This window comes from Equus asinus, chromosome 17, assembly GCF_041296235.1.
Source record: "Equus asinus isolate D_3611 breed Donkey chromosome 17, EquAss-T2T_v2, whole genome shotgun sequence".
Taxonomy (NCBI): domain Eukaryota; kingdom Metazoa; phylum Chordata; class Mammalia; order Perissodactyla; family Equidae; genus Equus; species Equus asinus.
The window spans coordinates 22,547,532-22,561,310 of NC_091806.1; the positions used below are offsets into that span (position 1 = coordinate 22,547,532).

Here is a 13,779-nt window from a genome sequence, read left to right on the forward strand (position 1 = left end):
TTTTTCTCTTCTGTAATATCTTTCAGCAACATTTTGTAGTTTTCAGTGTGCCACATTTTTGCTCCCTTGGTTGAGTTTTTTCTTAAGTATTTTATCTTTTTGATGCTGTTGTAAATGAAATTGTCTCCTTAATTTTCCCTTTGGGTTTTCATGGATAGTGTGGAAATTCAAAACTTTTTTATGATAAAAAGCTCTCAACAAATTGGATATAGAAGAAATGTACCTCAACATAATAAAGGCTATATAGGACAAATCCACAATTAACATTATAGTCAACAGTGAAAGTTTGAAAGCTTTCCCACTAAAATCAGGAACAAGACAAGAGTTACCACTCTCATCACTCCTTTTCAACATAGTCCTGCAATAAAAATTCCTGTGAAAGTGTTAGTTTTCTACATATAGATCATGTCATCTCTGAGGTGAAATATTTTACTTAATTAATTAATTTAAGTTGGTATTACTACATGTAGCAGTGCTTCCAATGGTAGCAACTTCCTATCACTTGGGTCTTGGCTTAAACATCACCTTTAAAAAAAGACCTCTGATAATCTTACCTGTAGTAGAATTCTCCCTCTTATCTTCTGTCACAGTACCATGTTTGCTGTCTTATAAGCACTGAATAAAATTATCATCACTTTATTAAACTGCACCCTTATTTATTGACTGACTCTATTACAAGAATATAAGGTCTGAGAAGGAAGGAACTGTTACGTGATTTTTTTCCCTTTTTTATTAATTGCTGTGTCCACACTCATAGCACAGTTCCTGGTGTGGAAGTTAACCAAAGAAACCTTATCTAAATTGCAGTCAGGAAGGCCTGTAGAAGGAGCTTTCATGGTCTAGAATACATCATCAATTACATCAAACAGGAAGAGATTAAGCTTGCATCTTCAACAGGAAGTAAAGCTACTTTACTATTGAAGGAAAGTTTTCATTCCCCACTGGCAACAGCCCAGCCAATAAAAGGTGCTATAGCTCAGCCAATGAAAAGTCATTGCCTCCCTAACTGTTACTTTGCCCCAATGGACTTGCATTTAGAACAGCCTTTCCCTACTCCCCCTTTTTCTCTATAAAAGCAACTCCCCTCCTTTGTTTTCTGGATTTGCCTGTGACCTGCCATATCCTGAATTGCAATTCTTTTCTCTATTCCCAAAGAGACTCATTATAAGGTTAAAAATAGGCAAATTTGCTTTTTAAGTTGACACTGGCATAAAATAGGTGGTCTTAATTTTGAAAACAATAATTAATAATTGATGAATAATCACTTATTACATCTATATTGGTGACAAAATTTTTTAACATAGGTTACCAAACTTGAAAGCAGAATAAATTGAGCATTAAATAAAAGGAATTAAGAACTTGTCAAGGCAAGTGGGGAAATACTTGATAATATTCACTGGAACAAAATGATTTGGCTGATATTTTATTCTTGATTTACAATAGTCTTATAATGGTTCTAAAGCTATTTTTTTTCCATACTACATCATTTTAATCTTCATTATGTGATTTGGCCTATTAGTATCTTTCCATATAGATGTTATTTTAAATTCTGTGGAAAATCCCAGTGAATTTAATTAAGCAAGAATTAGTCAGGATGTATTCCAATTCCAGGACTCAATGATAAATGTGTTCAAAGGGATAGAATATCCAGTGGTCTTTGCCCCTGTCAGAAAGAAGATGCTATCCTTTTAAGAACTGATATAAAATCTTCAGGAGGTCCTTTGTTGGGCTTAATGCATGACATTTAAAAAAGCACAAAAATATCTGTTAAAGTCTCAAGTCAAATAGTCTGGCCATACCAACACCACAGAATAAGAAGGGCTAAACAATTGAATGGTATTTTTCTCTTTTGAAGTTAGTAGGAAAGAAGTTACTCCAGAAAAATTTCCCTGGGGAAAGGGCCAGTTTTTAACTTCTTATGCAAAATAGAATTTATTGCCTTTTTGATAAATTATCCTAACATGAAAATTTTTGTTTTTCTGTGTGCACCATGTAATTACTATTAAAGAATCTACAGTGCAAATAAAAAGAATCTTCTAAATAATCAGAAGACTCCATGAAGAAAATGGACAGATAGCCATATGAAGGAAAATATATCTTCAAGTTATAATGCAGCTTTTTGTTCTCCACCGTCATAGTGGATGAAAGAAGAATTCCAGGGCCCCTGTGAATGAGGTAAAAAGTCTTCCTTCAGATTGTGAACAAGCCACCACAAGGTAAGACTAACAGTAGATAGTGGGAACCAGGAATCACAATTGTGTGAATTTCTTCATTTTCTAAGAAATTAAATCACTTTGAAAGAAATTGAACAGACTCTAAACCAAGTTTTCTCACTTAAACATCTGTGACCTTGGGAAAATTAATTAGAAGTTCTGAATCTCACTTTCTTCAACTATGAAGTAGGCATTACAATTCTTGTTACTATAAATATTACAGGTGATACATTAAATTGTGAGAGTGTGTTTGGAATCCACTGTATGAGTTTTGAGCTGTGGAGTGATACAATCACAATAAGATTTTACAAGGATCATTTCAGCTGCTTCGGGAGAATTTGTTGGAGGGCAGAATCAACGTGGAGAGCCTTGGCAGGAGGCTATTTCATTGAGACAGGAAGAAAATAAGTGCTGGGAAATGATAAAATTTGTCATATATTAGAAAGTAGACTAAACAAGACTTGTTAAATGTATCACTAAATTAATATGAAAGTGTAAAGGAGGAAAGGACACTGAGATTTATTGCCTATATTATTACATGGAAGGTGGTAGCATTTAATGAGATGAGGAGCATTGATGTTTTTTGTAGAAAATTAAAAATTTGGTTTCATAAAAACAAAATTGATATCCAATTGGAGATGTCCAAAATTGGAGATGTTGATAATACACCTTTGAAAATTAGGGGGAGGTATGGGCTGGAGACACAATATTGAAGTGCTTCAGCATTTATTGGCCAGGAAAGGGTGGATCATCCACCCAAAGACTCTAAGAAAGAGGTTTCAGAGAAAACTGAGACAATTGAGGGCAGTGACTTTCCCTTCATAATTTGATCTATTCACTTTGGATATGTAAATTGCCTTAATGGTTCTCTAGTACTACGCTTTTGTGATTTTATGAATGGTGCATCTTTTCAGGAATTTCCTTCCCATATTCTCTTGTTCTTTTCTTTTTCCTTTAAACAGCTAAAGCATTGCTTCCTCTGAGAAATTTTCCGATTGTAGTTTGATTGATATCTTCCTACAAGGTGACTATTAGCTTTGCATGAATATTTTTATAATAGCACATATTACATTGGTCTGGAATTGACTGATATCTTATTATGCATCCTATCACTGAGGGTAGGGAACTATGTCTTATTCAACTTGGTGGTCACAATGTCTACAACATGTTTGACACAAATACATACTCAATATAGAGTTTTTAAAAATTGAATGAATTAATATAAGATTAAACTTATAATGCATTTAAAAGCTTTCCCCTTGTTTTATAGATAAACTGCTTCTAGCATATGAAGTCAGCATCTGTAAAGACTAGATGGAACCAAAGAACAATGTGACTTACTTTGTCCTCTTGGGCCTCACACAGAATCCAAAGGAGTAGAAAGTCCTTTTTGTTATGTTCTTGCTTTTCTACATTTTGACCATGGTGGGTAACATGCTCATTGTCGTGACTGTAATTGCCAGTAAGACACTGAACTCACCGATGTACTTTTTTCTTTGCTAGATTATCATTTATGGATGCCACTTTTTCCTCTGTCATTACCCCAAGGTTGATTTCAGACTTGTTCTTTGGGACAAATACTATATCTTTCCAATCTTGTATGACTCAACTCTTTACAGAGCACTTTTTTGGTGGGTCAGAGATCTTTCTTCTGTTGGTGATGGCCTATGACCGCTATGTGGCCATCTGTAAGCTCTTGCATTATTTGGTTATCATGAGGCATTGGGTGTGTGTTGTGCTACTGGTAGTGTCCTGGGGTGGAGGTCTTCTGCACTCGGCAATTCAACTTAGTACTATTTATGGGCTCCCATTCTGTGGCCCTAATGTCATTGATCACTTTATCTGTGACATGTACCCCTTATTGAAGCTCATCTGTACTGACACATATGTCATTGGCCTCTTAGTGGTGGCCAATGGAGGACTGATCTGCACTGTTGTGTTTCTGCTCTTGCTCATCTCTTATGGTGTCATCTTGTACTCTCTAAAGAACCTTAGTCAGGAAGGGAGGTGGAAAGCCCTCCAGACCTGTGGTTCCCACATCACTGTGGTTGTCTTCTTCTTTGTTCCCTGTATTTTCATGTATGCAAGACCTGCAGAGACCTTCCCCATTGACAAGTTACTGAGTGTGTTTTACACAATCATAACTCCCATGCTCAATCCACTAATCTACACTCTGAGAAATTCAGAGATGACAAGTACTATGAAGAAGCTCTGGATAAGAAAAGTTATACCTGATAATAAATAAGTTTACCATTTACCATGAGGAGTTGACATTGAGAACAGTCTCCTTGGTATGCAGGAATTTTCTTAAATCTGATGCAAACTTTTTTTTCTCCACAGGGTTTATGGTAATTATAATTAAAGAATGAACTATAATTGTGTAAATAATATGTATATAATTAATATATGTATACAGGAATGTGCTTTAATTATAATTAAAAATGAACATATGTTTGTGCTATTAGTAAGGGTGTCCTTGATAGAATGTAAGCTCTATAATGCCTTGCTTATCCCTGTAGCTAGAAATCTGAAATGCATGCAAAGTGAGAAGCTAACAAATAATATGTCATGAATTAGTCAATGAAATATCTAGAGTAATGCTAATTAGTAATTAATTTCTGTATTTATTTTTATTTCTTTCTCATTCTTAGTTTTATTTTTAGTCAGATTCTTGTCCTTTGTCTTCTTTTTATTTATTGTACTAGTTAAAATATTTAATGTTATATAGACCAGCCCAGTTTTTCAATTTCATTTGCATCACACATGAAATTTTTAGTCATATTTTCCTTTTTTAAATAAAAATTGACAATGTAGTAGATAATGAATCAATTTTATTGATTAAATTTAATTTTCAATAATATTTAATTTTTAATTAATTAAATTGAATGTTTATTTTATTTATTAATTTTATTTATTATTAATTAGTTCATTAATTGTGAATTAATATATTAAATATAAATAATGGAATCCATACAGAATGGTAATAGTATAGAATCGATTTCTTACCCATCCCTCATCAGAGACTCCCAGTTCTACTCTAGATGCAGTCACTGTACTCAGTTTGTAAGATTCTTCAAGTAATAATCTTTGCCATAATCATGCCATAATATCCTACCATTTTGAATGTGGCTTTTTATTGGTTGGAAATTTGTTTGGTTTCTATATATCTTTAGCTAGTTTCTCAAGCTCCTCTAAAGTTATTTTAGTCAGTTCAGTGTTTCTCCCCATATTCCTGTGGGGAATCTAAGGCCTGTGATGTCCTCATCTGCTATCTTCGTCTGGCAGCACCTTATTAAGGCATTTCCTGGGAAGTATCCTTCACAGCTAAAGTTTTGGGAATAATAAAGTGCTTACATTTTGATAAATCATGCAAAGCAAACTCATCGTCTTTGCAATTACAAAAAAAAACTTCGTATATAAGAATGTTTTACGTCTGCATTTTCCATATTCTCTTTTTATACTTTTTAATCTTCTGCCACATTTGGGCTGATTCTTACTCCTTCTGCCCTCAAACAGAAGATCTACCATTTATTCTTATTACATTATTTGGGCAAAAACTCACTATTATTTTTATCTTAACTAGTCATTCACACTGACAGCCTTTTTTTCATGGTTTGGGCGTGTGAAGAAGATTTTCTCAATCATTTTGTAAGCACATTTCAGAAACATGCATGAAAGGATTTAGTATATTAGAATGATATATTATTATGATTATTTTAATCATGATATGATATAATATGATTAGAAATTTTACAGCATACTATTTGAGTGAGACAGTCCTGAGATAAAACTTAACTTTTTCACCCATAGTGTGAATTTCACAAAACACAATGTCTTGAGGATTCAATTCAAGAGTAATGATAACGACATTATCAAGATCAAATAAATAATCCTTGTAAAACTCTTAGGGCCACTGAATGCTTAATAGATGCTAGTTATTGTGAACATTCATTCTTACTGGAGTATCTGAAAGTACAATAGAAATATTAATTAATGTAATCTTTTGTGAGCTTTAGAAGGAATAGTACACTACATTTTCCTGTTGTGAAGAATATTCTGAAAGCTGACTGTCATTTTAGAAGCTCTTGGGGACTGGAATGGTTTCCAACTTCTTCGGCCATTACTGAACCTCTGTCTCTTGGTTTTCTAATCTACATTTGCCCTGTGCCTCCATGTTCTTGGGGCCGAGCCATTTGTGGGCCTGATTTTCTTATGACAAGTCCTTTGTGAGTGGTCTAAAGGTCATTTTATTATGAATCTGAGGTCAATGGAGCAGGCAACCAGAATATGAACTGTTGAAATGAAGGAAGATATTTGTTTAGGGAAGATAGTAGGGTGCACTGGTTAAGAGAAGGCTCTGGAGTCAAATTTCCTGTTTGGATGTGACCTGGGAAATTTTTAAAATTCTCTGTGCCATTTTTTCTTCATCTGTAAAAACAGACATGATAGTACCTATCTCCTAAATTTGTTGGGCCACTTAAATGAGTAAATATTTGTTATATGCTAATAACAGTGTCTGACACATTGAAACATTATAAAAGCGTTTTTAAGGCAAAATATATTGACTTGTACTGAGCCAACTTCTGGATGAGTGTGGAACTTGCCCTGTCTTTTTCTTCTTAGTTGGAAAGGTATCTTCTTGTATGAGTATCCTAATACAAATTATCACCAATATGATTACTTCCTTGAAGTTCAAGCAGTTGTGTATGAGCTCTTAGGGCCATTATTCAGCCTTGGAAGTTCTGTAAGAAGTGGAGTCCAGAGGATGTAGAAGAAGTTGGTAGTTTGGAGTCAACTGAGTTAAGATCATATTCCATCTCACTAGTTAATGTATCACTGCATGTGTGCCTCGATCTCGGAATCTTATTTTAATCTCAGTTATTAAATATAATGAAAAGGTAGTACTTACTTCATAGAGTTATTTTAAGTATTAGACGAGATAATGTATGCAAAGCATCCAGGACAATGTCTGGCACTCAGTAGCTGCTTTATTAATGTCTGTGTTAATTAAAACTGTGTTTGTTGCCTCCCTCCCTTCTACAGCAATGTCTGGTTTGTCTAACTTTTTTGAACTGTGTGATTATTTTTATGATTCAATTATGTGTAGATAATATATTAAGCCCATGAGAAACTTTCAGAAATCTGAATGTAAGCCTAATAAAATTAATGTAAGGTGGATGAGATTAACTCTGAATAGCTTACTTCAAAAATGTCAGTGTCACCCAAATTAAAATTAGCTTAAGGAAAACCTCATAATTGAATGAACTTTTTAATGTCAAATAAAAAACATGTGACAAATACAATTGTGTTAAAGATTATTATTTATGTACTACAATGTGGCATAAGCTATGAAAGCATTGCTTTATATAATCTTCATAAGAGGCTTATGAAAAAGCTACCATTAATCCTTTTTCCAGAATAATGTACTGAAGTTTGGAAAACTTAAATAACTTACCCAAGGTCACAGAGCTGGCAAATACCTAAGGTAGGATTTGAACCCGTAGTTTAGTTTCAGAACTTCCACTCTTAAACACTTTGGCAAATATCATAATAATGATCATTCCTGAATAAAGAAACAGTTTCTAGTGGTGAGAGATAAGCAAAAAAATAAGTAAACATATATGAAAAAGATAAAGAGAGTAAAATTTCTAAAACAATAAAGGAGTGATTTAACAGAGTGTGACTCAGAGGCAGGGGGCCATGCTAGACTGGGTGTTCAAAGAAGACCCAAGAGGAAGAATTTACAGCATTTATCTAACCATGTCCAGGGATGAAAGACAATGAGCTGACGGTCATGAGTAAAACCACTAGAGATGAATTTCTGTATCTGCGAAAGGGAATTTTATCTGACCTGTAGGATTATCATTATCTACTTTTGTCTCTTCTGTCTCAAAGATCATGAAACAACCTTAATCTTGTTTAATAAATTCAGTTCTAATTAAATCAGGATGAAGCTAAATAAAATGTTATATATATATATAATACACATAAATCATAGATATTTAAGCAAATATTACTTCAAGATGCTGAGTTAAGCACAGTTGTAGACAGAAGGCTATCTGTTTAACCAAATTTGCATGAAAATATAACTGGGCTTTCCATAGTCTATAAGACTATGCACAATTGCTGCCACCCAAACACACATCTCCATAAACTTATCCAGTACCACAGTCTCCCATGGTGCCTATGTTTCAGTCCCAATGGCTTCATTCTTGCCCCAGGGCCTTTGTACTATCTCTTCTTTATTTCTAAAATGCTTTCCTTCCAGAGGTCCACATGACTCGCTCGTTGTTATCACTCAGTTTTCAGTCCAACTGCCATTTTCTAAGAGAGGACTTTCTTAACCATCCATGCAAAGTCATCCTCTTTCTCCTTGAGTTACCGTTTATCAAACAACTCTGTTAATTTTTTCTACAGGATTTTCACCATCTGATTTATCTGTTTATTGTTTCTATCTTTCAACTCGTACATAAACTCCATAAAAGTAGAGGTATTACTTGTTTTTCTCATTACTGCATCTCCAAGCACCGAGGACAGAGACTGGTACAGAATAAATGCTTAATAAATATTTACTCAATAAATTGCCATCAGCTCCATGTACCACTCTTTAGAATAAATGAATTGGTAAAAGAAAGCCTTGTTAACTGGAATGCTTCTGATATTGATGGTATTCCACCTTGGTGAATAAATTGAAATGGAGAATTTTATATTAGTTTGGTATATGTCAGCGATCTTATCTGAAGAGACAGAATCATATCTAGAGAGATTAATTAGAAAGGACTTACTATATGAAATTATAGCATAAAGAATCTTTGGATGGTCTAGAGTCACAGATTCTAATCTGAGTGGCAAGGAACAATTTGCATAAGCACACCTGACAGGGCTGGCATGCTAAAGGACATGCTGCCTCTGCTGACACCATGACTGACTAATTGCAAAGGTGCCATCAGTGCCCTGACCTAGGGACCACTCTGACTCTATTGACGCCGTACCAGAACCCAGCCTCAGATAACTAATTTCCAATTTAAAGACTTGCACAGATGATTTTGGTTGGCAGAACCAAAGTCACATGTCTGTACTCGATTGTCAAGGAGATCTGGAAAATGTAGGCCTCTGGATTTTATTTTGGATATTACATCCTCTGGGACACTAACAAAATGTCTGAGTGCATTCAAAGTTTTTGGGAAGTCACTCACTGTTTCATACAGTTGGGGATGGAGTCTTGTGTAAAGCATTTTATTTTATCTGCTAGATAGTTGTCCCTGTTTCTGTTTTCCCTACACATAAGAAAGAAGGGAGTCATAAAGGACTATAAGTAAGTTTGTGAGCAGAAAAATTGGTGATACTGTAGAGAGCTATTGGTATATTCATGTAAATTTTACTGAACACCTACTCTGTCTGCATGGATTGTGCTTAGTGCTCAAAAAGAAACAAATAACTGGGATATTTTTTAATCCTCTCAGTATAGTATAACATGTGATTTGGTAGCAATTTTAAGAAAAGCAATTTTTTTTAAAAGCTATGTCCTATCTTAATTTTGAAATGTTTTAGATGGAAGCTTTCCTCAATTAAGAAAAAATTGTCCAAGCTATTTACTGTCACTTTAAATAAAATCAAAATTCCTTACTAAGCTCTGTACTGCCTTGAAGACTACAGTTCCTATTCATCTCTTCAATTTCAGCTTCTTTTCTTCTCTCCTTTCCCTATTACGTCCATGTAACTGACCTTTCAGTGCCTTGAACTTGCTTAACTCTTCTCCACATCGAGACTCTACATGTAACAGAGCTTCCAATTTTTTTTTTTTATAAGGAAGATTAGCCCTGAGCTAACTACTGCCGATCCTCCTCTTTTTGCTGAGGAAGACTGGCCCTGAGCTAACATCCATGCCCATCTTCCTCTGTTTTATATGGGGAACGCCTACCACAGCATGGCTTTTACCAAGTGGTGCCATGTCCGCACCTGAGATCCGAACCGGTGAACCCCGAGCCACCGAGAAGCGGAACGTGCGCACTTAACCGCTGCGCCACCGGGCCGGCCCAACAGCGCTTCCAATGGAAGCAACTTCCTCTCCTTTGGATCTCAGCTTCAACGTCATCTTTTAAGAAAGACGTTCTCTGATTACCTTATCCATAGTGGTATTCTCCCTCTTATTTTCTGTCACTTTTCATCCGCCTAGAATTTATATTGATAGAGGAGTTTAATAGGGATTGAATTTTAGGTTTTTTTCTAAATTTTAGTTTCTTTATAGTTGCATAATTATCTTTTTGTCATTGATTTCAAGTTCTGACTACTGTCTAAAGTCACATATATGTTAGGATCTGATTGTGGCCTCTATTTCATTGATCTCTTCATTTAGGTACCAATTGACACATAATTGCTTCAATATATAACACATTTTGATTTATGATGCAACTAGCAGTCCCTCATTATGTTTCAAAATTAAGTTTAAAATAAAATAGTGTTTGAATTTAAATAAGAAATATGTTTAAATTTAAATTAAGCTTACAATTGTTAAAATAAGTTTAAGGTAGTTTGATGACAAAACAAAGTTAAGTTATTGTTTTCTATATGATTCAATTTAAGAAGATTAATTTAGGAAGAGTTTGTGTCTTGGGAGTATTGAGAACTGCTAGTTATGAAGAGAATAGATCTTTTCCTTTAACAAGGCATCTTTTATTCCCTTGGGTAGTGCTTCCATTTCCTGCCTGTGCTACTTATCCCTTATAGGTAGCTGCTCTTCTTCACCCATGACCCATAAATGATAGCTGACACTTTTTTTGTTTTTGAGGAAGATTAACCCTGAGTTAACATCTGCTGCCACTCCTTCTCTTTTCACTGAGGAAGACTGGCCCTGAGCTAACATCTGTGCCCATCTTCCTCTACTTTATATGTGGGACACCTGCCACAGCATGGCTTGACAAGTGGTGTGCAGGTCCACACCTGGGATCCAAACTGGCGAACCCCAGGCTGCCAAAGAGGAATGTGTGAATTTAACTGCTATGCCACTGGGCTGGCCCCAATAGCTGACACTTTTGCTTTAAGGAAAACCGTCTTTTTCAGGAAGTGGATGATCAAAGTGTTTGCTAAGCATCTTTTGGTGGTGTTGAGATCATTCTACCAATGGTGGTTGCGATTGACCATTATGTGACCATCTGGAAAGTCCTGTACTATGAAATCATCTGATTTCCTATGTACTATGAACCCCTGCACTTTGAGTGACAGGAAGTAGCTTTCTATCTCTAGTGGCATGAGGCAGAGGCTTTGTCCTTGCAACCATTCAGATCCTCTTCAGTCTGGCTGCCTGTCTCTCGCTCCAACGTCATAGACCATTCATGTGTGGACCTATAGCTTTGAGGGGAGCTGCAAAGCCCTGTTGACCTGTGTCTCTCAGATCCCTGAGGTCATCTTAGTCTTTGTGCACTGCATGTTTTTATTTTTGCACCCAATCACCACCTTCTCCATTGATAAGCCAAGGCTGTGTTTTCTCAGGATCATTTAGGGTTCTCATAAAATGCAGATTCTCAGGACACAGCAATGGAGATTTTAATTTAGTAATTTTGTTGTTGGATTATGTCTACCTTTTAAAAAAATTACGCAGGTATATCTGAAGTCAATGATCTTGACATGTACTTTGAACTATTATGTTCACATCAAGAGCCTATTGATGAAATTACTGTAATTTTTAAATTTATTTTTAAATTGTGGTAAAATATACATAACAAATTTGCAATTTTAACCATTTTAAGTGTCCAGTTCATGTGATCATTAAATTAATTCACATACATCACAAACATCACCACCATCCATCTCCAGAAATTTTTCTTCCTCTAAAACTGAGTGTCCACATCCATTAAACAATAATTCCTTGGGGCTGGCACAGTGGAGCAGTGGTTAAGTTTGCACGTTCTGCTTTGGCAGCACGGGGTTCGCTGGTCTGATTCCAGGTGCGGACATGGCACTGCTTGGCAAGCCATGCTGTTGTAGGCGTCCCACATATAAAGTAGAGGAAGATGGGCACGGATATTAGCTCAGGGCCAGTCTTCCTCAGCAAAAAGAGGAGGATTGGCAGCAGATATTAGCTCACGGCTAATCTTCCTCAAAAAAAAAAATAAATAAATAAAAATAAAAATAAATAAATAAATAAAATAAACATTCCTCATTCCCCCTCCCTGAGCCCCAGGAAACCAACATTCATACTTTCTGTCTATGAATTTGACTGCTTTATGTAACTTATGTAATTGAAATCACACGTCTTTGTCCTTTTGCGAATGCCTTATTTACCTTAGAATAATGTATTGCAGGTTAATCTTTGTTTTAACATGTATCAAGATTTCCTTCCTTTCCAAGGCTGAAAATATTCCATTGTATGCACGTCTCATTTTAGTTATATATTGATCTGTCAGTAGACACTTCCTTTGTTTCTACTTTCTGGCTATTATAATTAATACTGCCATGAAAATGGGTGTAGAAATAGCAGGGCGTTTGAGTTTCTGTTTTCCGTTATTTTGGATATATATCCAAAAGCAGGACTGCTAATCATATGATAATTCTTTGCTTAATTTTTTGAGGTAAAACCACAGCATTTCTCTAGCAGCTACATCATTGTACATTCCCACCAGCCATGCACTATTGTCCCAATTTCTCCATTCTCTTTCTTATGTGTGCTATGTTCTGTTTTTTTCATAGTAGTTATCCTAAGGGGTGGGAAGCTGTATTTTATTATGGTTTTGATTTGCATTTCCATAATTATTAGTGATGTTTATATCTTTCCGTATGCTTACTGGACATTTATATGTTTTATTTGGAGAAAGGTCTATTAAAATCCTTTTCTCAACTTTGGTCAGTTATTTCTTTTATTTCTTTTCTCGTTGTTGAGATGTGGAGGTTCTTTATATATTTTGCACATTAACACCTTATCAGATAGATTGTTTGCTAATCTTTCTCCCATTCTGTGTGTTGCCTTTTCACTCTGTGACAGAGCATTTGATGCACAAAAGTTCTTAATTTTAAGGCACAATTTATGTATTTTTTCTCTTCTTGCCTGTACTTTTTGTCTCATACCCAAGAAATCGTTGCTGAGTCTAAATTTTCTTCTAAGAGTTTTATAGTTTTAGCTAGTATTTTAGGTCTTTGAACTATTATGAGCTAATTTTTGTATAAGGTTCAGGGTTCAATTTTATTCTTTGGCTTTTAGATATCCAGTTCTCTCAACACCATTTGTTGAAAGGTTGTCATTTTGCCATTGAATGCTCTTTGTACCCTTGTCAAAAATCGTTTGAAAACATATGCAAAGGTTTCTTTCGAGGCTCTGTACTTTATTGCACTAGTCTGTATGTCTGTCTTTATGCCAACACCGCACTGTTTGATTACCATATCTTTCTAGTAAGTTTTGGAATCAGAAAGTATGAGACATCCAACTTTGTTCTTCTTTTTCAAGATTATTTTGGCTATTTGGAGTACCTTGACATTCCATGTGAATTTTAGGATGGATTTTTCTATGTCTGCAAAACACCCTTAGGGATTTAATAGGGATTACATTGAACCTGTAGGTGACTTTAGGTAGTGT

General features: G+C 35.2%; 1 pseudogene; it reads left to right on the forward strand.

Annotated features, from left to right (window-relative positions):
* Window positions 1–3,527: 3,527 nt before the first annotated feature.
* LOC139040567 (olfactory receptor 4A47-like) lies at window positions 3,528–9,528 on the forward strand (annotated as a pseudogene).
* The last annotated feature ends 4,251 nt before the right edge of the window (window positions 9,529–13,779 follow it).